Genomic DNA, 11,869 nt, shown 5'->3' with positions numbered 1-11,869 from the left:
CTACGGCAATCTTCATTGGACTCGCCTTGTTGTTCTTCCAAATCGTCGAGTTCATGCCTATAGTCATATGACTCGCCGAGTCGACCATGCGACTCGCCGAGTCCCTTCAGTCCTTTTTGCCATACAGACTCATTTGAGCCATGCAGCGGCTCCAAACTACAGATCCAAGCTTCTAAGGCATGCTTTTCACGTAAAGTTGCAAACTTTATGTGCATGCATAGCTATAAAGGCTCCAAATGTCCAATCCAAGCCCGAAATGGGGGTTTCCTACCCAAGGAAGGCTTCATTCACGCCCAAACCAGAAACTTTATGACTCTAGGACTTAAGAAGGGTCCAGATCTGAAGTTACAACTTCAGATCTAGCCCATAGTCCACCTTATCAACTCAAAGATCCATAAAAGACCCAAACTCAACCAAAAAGAGATCTAGAAGGGAAAAGAAGTAAAGGTGGCGACTTGATACCTCTGGAAGATGCTAACTGAGGTAGATTCTGATTCGCACACTTTCCTTGCTCCAATTCCCTTGCCTTCCAAGTTCCTTTTCTCCAAAGATCTTCCTCCCAAGCTTAATACACACACAATAGAGCACCACACGAATTAGGGTTTCTTAAGAACTCTCTAGAATTGTAAAGAGGCCAAAGGAGGCTTATGCTTCCTTAAATAGGGTGCAAAACCCCAGGATTTAGGGTTTCCTCTGCCAGCTCCTACTCGTCGAGTCCCTTCATGGACTCGGCGAGTAGGTCACTAAACACGCGTACAAACCCGTTGCTACTCGACGAGTAGGGCAACCAACTCGTCGAGTATGCCTTGACACCAATTAAATTCTTATTTAAACAATACCTGAGAATCGGGGCGTTACAATTCTCCCCCACTTGAACTAGACTTCGCCCTCGAAGTCTGCTGGAATAAACAATGACGGGTAATGCTCCCGCATTTCCGCCTCCGGCTCCCACGTCCACTCGGATCCTCTCCGATGCTCCCACTACACTTTTACCAAAGGTATCTCTTTATTCTGCAAAACCTTCTTCTTCCTTTCCAAGATGGCTACAGGCCTATCCATGTAATTCAGGCGCTCATCGACCTGAATATCATCCATCAATACTATTGCCTCCTGATCCATAATACACTTCCGCAATTGCGAAACATGGAACGTGCTATGAATTCGGCTGAGCTCCTCCGGTAGCTCAAGCCTATAAGCCACCTTGCCAACCCTGGCAATAATCCTGAATGACCCAATATAACGGGGACCCAATTTTCCCCTCTTCCTAAAGCGGATCACACCCTTCCAGGGCGAGACCTTTAGAAGTACCATGTCACCAACCTGAAACTCTAAATCCGATCGACGTCTATCAGCGTAACTCTTTTGCCGACTCTGAGCGGTCTGCCGCCGCTGTCTGATCTGCTGGATCTTTTCGGTAGTCTGCAAGACTACCTCTGTCCGACCCATCACTCTGTGTCCAACTTCACCCCAACAGACCGGGGTTCTACATCTCCGACCATACAACAGCTCAAAAGGTGCGGCACCAATACTGGAATGATAGTTGTTGTTGTAGGCGAACTCTACCAGCGGTAGGTGAGAATCCCAGCTCCCACCGAAATCAATAACACACGCCCTCAACATATCCTCGAGGGTCTGAATGGTCTGCTCGCTCTGACCGTCAGTCTGCGGATGGAATGCTGTACTAAAGTGCAGCCGCGTACCCAGTTCCTCGTGGAACTTCTGCCAAAAACGGGAAGTAAACCTGACATCCCGATCGAAGACAATGGAGACTGGAACCCCATGGCGAGAGACAACCTCGCTGACGTACATATCGGCCAATCTCTCAGCCGACGAACTCTCCCGTATGGCCAAGAAATGGGCACTCTTGGTCAATCGATCCACGATGACCCATATAGCATCAAGCCCCTTCGCCGTTCTCGGCAACTTCGTAATAAAGTCCATCGTGATCTGTTCCCATTTCCACATAGGAATCTCCAGGGGCTGCAGTTTACCATGCGGCCTCTGATGCTCGGCCTTGACCATCCTACAAGTCAAGCACCTCTCGACGTACCAAGCGATTTCTCACTTCATGCGCGGCCACCAGTAGCTCAAACTCAAATCCCGGTACATCTTGGTGGCCCCCGGGTGTATAGAAAAGTGAGACTTATGAGCCTCCTCCATCACTATCTGTCGGACCCCTCCGGACATCGGAACCCAAACCCGACCGTGTCGGGTCAATAATCTGCGGCCATCCTGGACAAACCGGGCGTTCTCGCCCTTAATCCGCTCCATCTTCCAGTTTTCTGGTCTCATGCCCTCGACCTGAGCATCCCTAATCAAGCTCACAAGCGGGGAATCCACCGATATCCTCATACACCTTGCCGGGGTAGAAGACCCAGCTGACTTGCGGCTCAAAGCATCCACAACCACATTCGCTTTACCAGGATGGTAAAGGATCTCACAACCATAGTCCTTGACTACATCCAGCCACCTGCGCTGCCTCATATTCAGGTTCGGCTGATCCATGATGTGCCTCAAACTCTTGTGATTTGTGTATATAGTACATCGTACCCCGTACGGATAATGCCTCCAAATCTTGAGAGCGAAAATCACCGCTCCCAACTCAAGATCGTGCATAGGGTATCTCGTCTCATGCGGCTTCAGCTGTCGCGATGCATAGGCTATCACCCGTCCCCTCTGCATGAGGACCGCCCCCAGACCTGTGATGGACGCATCACAAACTACTACGAAATCCTCGACTCCCTCGGGGAGCGTCAACACTGGCGCCTCACACAAACATCGTCGGAGGGTCTCAAACGCCCTCTGTTGCTCAGGGCCCCACCAGAAATCCACCCCCTTCCTCGTTAGATGAGTGAGAGGTACTGCAACCTAGGAAAAATCTCGAATAAATCTCCGGTAGTACCCTGCTAATCCCAAGAAACTCCTGATGTCGGAGGGAGATTTCGGAATCTCCCACTGCATAACCGCCTCGACTTTGGCTGGGTCGACCAAAATCCCCTCCTGGTTAACGAGATGTCCGAGGAACTGGACCTCTCGTAACCAAAACTCACACTTCGAGAACTTGGCATACACCCGTTCTCGTCGCAGAACCTCTAGCAGCTCCCTGAGGTGCTCCTCGTGCTGCTCTCGGGTCTTGGAATACACCAAGATATCATCTATGAACACAATGACCGAGCGATCGAGCATCGGTCTGCAGACTCGATTCATCAAATCCATGAATACTGCTGGCGCGTTGGTGAGCCCAAAAGGCATCACCACGAACTCGTAATAACCATAACGAGTCCGAAACACGGTCTTCTCCACGCCTTCCTCCCTCACCCTGACCTGGTGATACCCAGATCTCAAGTCGATCTTGGAAAACCAAGATGCACCCTGCAGCTGATCGAAAAGATCATTTATCCTTGGGAGTGGATAACGGTTCTTCACCGTCAGCTTGTTCAACTACCTGTAGTCGATGTACATCCTGTGCGAACCGTCCTTCTTCCTGACGAAGAGGATCGGCGCTCCCCATGGGGAACTACTCGGACGAATAAACTGCTTACCCAGCAGCTCCTGCAGCTGAGATGACAACTCCTGCATCTCTGGCGGTGCCAGTCGGTACGACGCCTTAGCGATAGGGGCCGCACCCGGCACCAGATAAATCCTGAACTCCACCTGTCTCTCCGGAGGCACTCCAGGTAACTCCTCTGGAAACACGTCAGCAAACTCTCTAACCACCGGGACCTCTAAAACCGAAGTCTGATCCCTGACCCGCGTGTCCACCACATACGCTAAATAACCTGCACATCCGTGCTGAATGTACTGTCGAGCCCTGGCGGCCGAACAAAACCCTGATCCTACTCTGGTGCCCTCACCATATACCACCAGTTCTCCCCCACTTGGGGTTCGAACTACTACTCGATGTCCCTCACAGTCGATCATGGCGCCAAACCGGCTAAGCCAATCCATCCCTACGATCACACATACTTCCCCCATGGGAATAGGAATCAAATCTATCAGGAATGATACCCCGAAAATATCCAGCTCGCATCTCTGGTAAACCGAAGAAGCAGAAATCCCGTGCTCGTTGGCGATCGAAACTCGCAACGGACACTCAAGCTCATCTACCGACACACTGAACTCTCTACTGAAAGTCTGAGATACAAACGACCGACTCGCCCCCGAGTCAAATAAAACCAATGCAGGCAAAGAGTTTACTAAAAACGTACCTAAACACAGGTACCAACGATAAGCACAACATAGATAAAATGACTGAAACAGACAACAGAAACATACCAGCAACCACATCCGGTGCTGCCTTGGACTCCTCGGCCGTGAGCTGGAAGGCGCGCCCCTGAGCCTTCGGAGGCTCCGCCTTGACTGGCCTCCCATCCCCAATCCTCAAAGTAGCCGGTGCGGATCCCAGCGCCGGCTTGGCGGCGAGCTGCGGGCAGTTGGTCTTCATGTGACCAACCTGATGACAATGATAACAAATCCTCATATCTGCTGGAGGGGCGGACTGGTGACAGTCCCTGGCATAGTGCCCCTCCTTACCACATTTGTGGCAACCACCTCCTCCTCGACAAATCCCTGAATGACCCCTGCCACACTTTCCACAAGTGCGGCTCTGCTGACCCCCGGTCCGAGTATCAGCAGTCTTGGACCGCTTAGGTGCCGGCTGCGACTGTGCCTGAACCTGACGCTGCTCCTTCAACTGCAGCTCTATCTCCAACTCGCGCCGCCTTGCGGCTTCCTGAAGATCCAAAAGAGTCTCACAACGTTGCGTAGCAACAACCTGTCGAATATCAGTCTTGAGCACACTCAAATAACGAGTCATCTGATACTGCTCTGAAGCAAACTCCGGGCAGAACATAGCCCTCTCCGTGAACATACGAGTGATCTCCATCACTGACTCCCCATCCTGTCTCAATGTCAAAAACTCATGAGCAAGTCGCTCCCGCTCAACGCGTGGAACATAGCGGGTGCGGAACATATCCCGGAACTGCTCCCAAGTAACAGCAGCTCGCTGATCATCAGTGTACGACCCTGTCGTCAATCTCCACCAGTTTTTTGCCCCAAGCCTCAACAGGTTCAGGGCACACCTGACCTTATGGTCAGCAGGACATGAACACGTGAAGAAACATCCCTCCACGTCAGATAACCACCTCATAGCCCTGATCGCATCCTGTGTACCATCAAACGTCGGGGGCTTCGTGTTATCGAAGTCCCGGTACTGGAAAGCCCTGCCGGCTCCTCCTCCAACCCCTGCCGCAGTTACAGCCTAAGTGGCTGCAGCGGCAGCTGTCTCTGCTAGAGCTGCATAACGCTCATCAAAGTACTCCACCATCGCGGTCTTAATCGACCCAAACATCTCTGGCAGCTGCGCTCGGAACGCTGCGGCAATCTCGTCGTGTATAATCTCTCGGATCCTGGCATCCAACTCCTCTGTCCCTATCTGTACCACGGGCTCAGGTGCTATCAGCACCTCTGACCCTCCGTCTCCCGATCCTAATCCTGATCCTGATCCGGATCCAGTAGCAACACGTCTCGTCACCACCATACTGAAATATATATTCAAGTCATCAGATAATAACATAATATTGGGAGACCAAAACCCACAAACCCTAGGGGTTGTGACTTCCTTGCTACGCGTATGGGTCCTGTGCTTTCAGTAGTACGAGCCCATACTACCTTCCACACCTACCCATATTTGTCTCAAGTATCACCACAACACCCTAACACTATCATCAACATATTATGCGCTCAACCCTTACTCCTAGGGAAACATCGCCTATCCCACAACTGATCCCACAGCTCCTCACAACCCACACATCCATGAAACTTCCATCAACCCCTGCAGTGCTAGTGCAGGCTAGTCGCACATAACACTGGACCTAATAGACTTTCGAATACCCAATCCTATCCGTAGACTGGATCAAACATTCTCAGGCTATAAGATCTTGATTACGCACGGCCGTGACGCCTACACTAACGACTACAGTAATGATGTCAATTCCATATACAAGAAACCCTAGGCTAGTAGGCATCATATAATCAGGCAAGTCTATCATGCGATTCCTGAAGATCCCTAGCCTAGCACTAGCATGCTGTTCTAACATATCATAATAACTGTATGGTATTTTGGGGTTTACTTACAGGCTCCGGCTGATCGTACCCTCTGCATCCTCCATCCTTTATTTTGAAAACCATTTTAGAATTTATTCCGAAAATTTCCTTGATTTGAGACTGGGTTCACACGTGTGTTTTCCCCAATTCACTCAAACCAAGGCTCTGATACCAACTTGTCACATCCAAAAATGTACGCCAAATTTAAACTTTTCAAACATAAATAAAACCCAAGTAGTATTGTTTTACAAAAATGTTTTCAATTCATTATTCAATCAGAGTGTCCCAAAAGCCAGATCATAAGGATGAGGAGCGGTACGGTCACGCCTTCGCCTTGCCATGAACTCCTGAAGTACCTGAAACAATAAACTGAAACTGTAAGCCCGAGGGCTTAGTGAGCTACCCCCAAAATACCAATACCACACTGATAATACCATATCCGTAATAACCAATCAATCAACATGCGTACTGGGCCATCGGCCTGACTGGACCGCCCTACAGGGCCTACAGTCCAACTGAATCTATACCGAGCCTTCGACATGACTGGACCGCCACGTGGGCCTATAGTCTCCCGGACCGCTCATAGGGTGTGTTGGCCTTCAGCACAAAGCAGGACCGCCTCAACCCAAACAACAAGAAAATAACCATGTACGCATAACTAACGTTTACTGGCATATACAAACATCGAACATATCTATCTCACTGATTACCAAACATATCAATCTTTCATAACTAGAGCACTGACCTAGCAGGTCACTAACATATCAATCCCTACGGATCATAAGAGCATAACATACTGTCTATCCTGATTCTGATCTAACAGATCATATCCACATGCAACATACCATAACGATAACAACTAAAGGGTCGGCCTTGGTGCCTTAGAACCTATCGATATAGTGAGGATAACTCACCTTGCAGATGTCGACTCGGTAGATAAACTTCAACCCTCGGATCACTGCCACAAACTCCACCACCTATTACCACAGTATAATCATACCCATAAGCCAACTAATCAATCCTGGTCAAAGTCAAAGTCATCAGTCAAGGTCAACAGTCCATGTTGACCTTGACTCGCCGAGTACTCCCGGCTACTCGCCGAGTTCCTCTAAGTACCAACCCACTCGCCGAGTCACCTAAGTGACTCGTCGAGTTCCTTTGGTTTACGATCGAGACCCTAAGGCCACTCGTCGAGCTTCCTTCTTATAACTCGACAGTTACCCGCGCATACATAAGTTGGGGCAACCTCATCCGACTCGCCGAGTTGTTCATCCACTCGTCGAGTCTACGGCAATCTTCATTGGACTCGCCGAGTTGTTCTTCCAAATCACCGAGTTCATGCCTATCTTCATATGACTCGCCGAGTCGACCATGCGACTCGCTGAGTCCCTTCAGTCTTTTTTGCCATACAGACTCATTTGAGCCATGCAGCGGCTCCAAACTACAGATCCAAGCTTCTAAGGCATGCTTTTCACGTAAAGTTGCAAACTTTACGTGCATGCATAGCTATAAAGGCTCCAGATGTCCAATCCAAGCCCGAAATGGGGGTTTCCTACCCAAGGAAGGCTTCATTCACGTCCAAACCAGAAACTTTCTGACTCTAGGACTTAAGAAGGGTCCAGATCTGAAGTTACAACTTCAGAACTAGCCCATAGTCCACCTTATCAACTCAAAGATCCATAAAAAGCCCCAAACTCAACCAAAAAGAGATCTAGAAGGGAAAAGAAGTAAAGGTGGCGACTTGATACCTCTGGAAGATGCTAACTGAGGTAGATTCTGATTCCCACACTTTCCTTGCTCCAATTCCCTTGCCTTCCAAGTTCCTTTTCTCCAAAGATCTTCCTCCCAAGCTTAATACACACACAATAGAGCACCACACAAATTAGGGTTTCTTAAGAGCTCTCTAGAACTGTAAAGAGGCCAAAGGAGGCTTATGCTTCCTTAAATAGGGTGCAAAACCCCGGGATTTAGGGTTTCCTCTGCCAGCTCCTACTCGTCAAGTCCCTTCATGGACTTGGCGAGTAGGTCACTAAACACGCGTACAAACCCGTTGCTACTCGACGAGTAGGGCAACCAACTCGTCGAGTAGGCCTTGACACCAATTAAATTCTTATTTAAACAATACCTGAGAATCGAGGCGTTACAGTGTGTGTGTGTGTGTGTGTGTGTTGTATGTGTATAGTGGGCGGGGGCCTATGTCAGGCGGGGCCTAAGATAACAAATTTATATACCAAGGGGGACTCGATGTCGGGCGGGGCCCGGTGGAGGGCGAAGACCCGGTATGTGATTTATTATGTATGGTATAGGGTAGTTTGGGGAACTCACTAAGCTTTGTGCTTACGGTTTTCAGTTTATGTTTCAGGTACTTCTGGTTCCAAGGGGAAGAGCTCGGGTTGACTGCATCGCACACACCATATGGATTCAGCTTTTGAGATATTACTTTGATTGATATGATGTTTGATACACTTATTTTCATTTGGTTGTATGGATAATGTTTTTGGAATACTGTTTTATTTAAATTGAAAATGAAATTTTTGGACCATATTTTGAGACGTTACAATAGTTGTTAGTAGCTTATATATAAATGGTCATTTGGTATAAATGGCCTTTTTAGTTTCTTATTTCCAAATTGTGTCAGCATTTGCTATAAACTTTTAAGTAAACTCTCCAAGTTAACAACAAGCCCGGTTTCATCACTTAATCTATCATTTTCTTCCTTTCACTAAGTCGATGCTAGTTACGGAAAGTTTGGTCATTTTGACACTTTTAGACCATCCTCTCATTTTTCTATTTATAATTTATATAAAATCTCAAAACTTAAAAATATTATTTATTTTCTCAATAATTATTTATTTACTAATCACAATCTCATTCATTTTAGAGGATGTTATAAGATATGCGTAACCGATAAGTTTAACCATTTAAAGAAAACCATCAACGAACTTTAGCAAAATTTTCTTTCAATGAAAAAGCCCTAGCAAAAAAGGTGGGCAATAATGGTCTTTTTGTTCAAATATAAAGAATAATGACGGAGAATTGTGAATTTTATCTTTAAAGATGGCAAGGTTGGAGTTTCCAAAATTCTTTAGAAAACACCCTTTGGAATGGATGAGTAGGGTTTCTTATTGGTGATCAAAAGGTAGCTGTAACAGCTTTCCACCTTGAAGGAGAAGCAAATCAATGGTAGCAATAAATGCATTGAAGTAACGAGGACGAAGGTTGTGTAGTAACTTGGAAAATTTTTAAAGAGGATTTACGAGCTTATTTTGAAACAATAAATTTTGATTGTCTTGGTCAAGCTTTATCAAGATTTCGACATTATGGATTTCTTTGTGGCATAAACAAAGATCGCTTTGTTCCATTTTGTAACGAAAATTTCACCCTAGACACAACTACCACATACTTCAAATATTGTCTAGAGTGCCAAAACAATCAAACCAATATGGACTTTGTCTACAAGGATCCAATTAACGGGGAAGTGTTAGATAAATGATAGATCAAGAATAAGTCGAACAATCACATGTTTTTAGCTTGGGATAATTTTTTTGTATCTTTCTACAAAAAAGTCAGTAATGTGAATTCTTTTTAAAGTATTATTGTGGTTTATATTACAAATTCAACTAAAATATATATTTGCCGTCATCGACACCTATCATATCGAAGCGTGTGCAAAGGTGGACGATATACTAATTAAGTAAAAATATAAAATTAAAATATAAGAAAGGCAAAACTGTGAGATTTTGTTTAAAAAAATTATTGAATTTATAATAATGTTTGTAAAATTAACGAAGTCCCCGCTACATAAATATAGTAGTTCAACAATATGTCATAATTTAGTTCAACTAAATTAATGCTTCTCACGATATATTTTTAATAAAAAAACTAAAGGTTTTTTTATATTTATTTAATCTGGTAAGAGGTTGGGTCTAATTTAAATAGATTTAGATTCTTTAATACCGTAACTAAAAAGTTCTAATATGTTTTTACTAGGTTTGATAAAAGATTGAATCTAACTATATTTTAACCCGATCAATCAAATAACCCTAAATCATCAAATTACAAGATGTTTTCGTTTCCATATCAACACTTATCATTTTATATGATATAATTTGAAAAAAAAATAGTCGTTGGGTTTGGGTAATATGCGAACTTGAATTATTATTATTATTTTAATTATTTTACTAAGTAGCTCATCATTATATCTATCTTTCTAATTGGACCCATTAAGCCAAAACCAGTGACAAATGATCGTATGATTATAGTTAAAGATAATTAGAATATTGTATATTATCTATGAAAATTATTTCATTATAAGAACAGAACAATTCTATACCCACTTTTTTAAACTTTAATAATTATGCTAAAACAAAACCAATTATTATAAATTAAAATAACAACAATCAAATGTCTACATACTTATCTTGACACTAAGAACGTCGACAAGAGAATGACGTTTTTAGATTCCAACTTATAACAATTAATTGCTACAAATAAAAATATTAATATTTAATTTTTTGTAATTAATAAATAGTACCAATTCATTCCCATAAGCAAATCAAGAAAACATAATTAGTGGGACTCCATATGTTTCTTTCTACCGAGTTGAGAACCAAAACGAAGTCGTAATGGGTGTTCAAACGGACGTGGCCCCACACGTTAACGGAGGTCCCACCAGCACGGAGAAAAATAAAACAATTTTGCAAATTTGCCCGTTGATGCCGGACAAAAGCCAAATCCTTTTCACGCTTAAAACAAATCTCTATGTAATCTGGTCCGTTCGATTACTCCGTAAAACAGGCGCTGCCGTCGATGCCCTATCTCACGGGGAGAGTTACATGTTTAAAGTTAAAACGATTTATGAAATTTTCATTTTGATGCCACTTAAGTTTTATTATTATTATTATATGTATATGTATAGTATATGTTTATATCAGTTTGTATTATTGTATATATGTAAGTACATAAGTATACACATTAATGGTATGTATACATGCATGCATGTATGTATAATTTAACATTTTAATTTTGAAATAAATGAATCTCAACTACCAAATTCGCTTATAAGTTACATCACTTATTCACACTTGGCAACTATAGCCGTTGCATTTTCTTTTTCTTGATAGAAGTGTCCAAATACTAAATATGCACATAAGCTTACATCTTCTGGTTGACTTTCTCCGATAGAAGATTTGGAATTTGATTTATTTTAGTTGTGAGACTCATGTATTACATGGGTTAATTTTAAAAAAAAAAGTTAAATATAAAGTTCAATTTGAAAACTTTGAATTTATAAGAAAATAAGAAAAATAATGAATTATTATAATGGAAATGTTTTTTATCTTTTAAATTTAAACAAATCATTTATATAAAGAAAAGAAATTAATGAGATTTAATTTAAGGAATTTTGAAATTAAAAGGTAAGTTTATTAATGAAATTGATATCTATTTATTGCAATTATTACATTAAAATATTATATGGAATTTATTAAAACTAGATTGCTAACCCCCGCTTCGCGGGGGGCAGAGGGACCTGATGTCGGCATATGATCTCGGTTAGAAGTTTTGGTCAGAAAATTTCGTTTATAGAATAGATAAATATATTAGGGGATAAGCATCAAAAGTTATCATTCATTACTGGATTGTTATAGGATATTCGATTACAAAACTGTCGATCCATTAAAGGATGACTATAGAACATTTGATTACAAAAGTGTTGGACTGGTATTTGTCGTCACGGTGCTTCATGGTCTCGAATGATCTTCCT

This window comes from Lactuca virosa, chromosome 9, assembly GCF_052849685.1.
Source record: "Lactuca virosa cultivar CGN04683 chromosome 9, Lactuca_virosa_CGN04683_v6, whole genome shotgun sequence".
Taxonomy (NCBI): domain Eukaryota; kingdom Viridiplantae; phylum Streptophyta; class Magnoliopsida; order Asterales; family Asteraceae; genus Lactuca; species Lactuca virosa.
Note: the sequence above shows the minus strand (reverse complement) of the source record.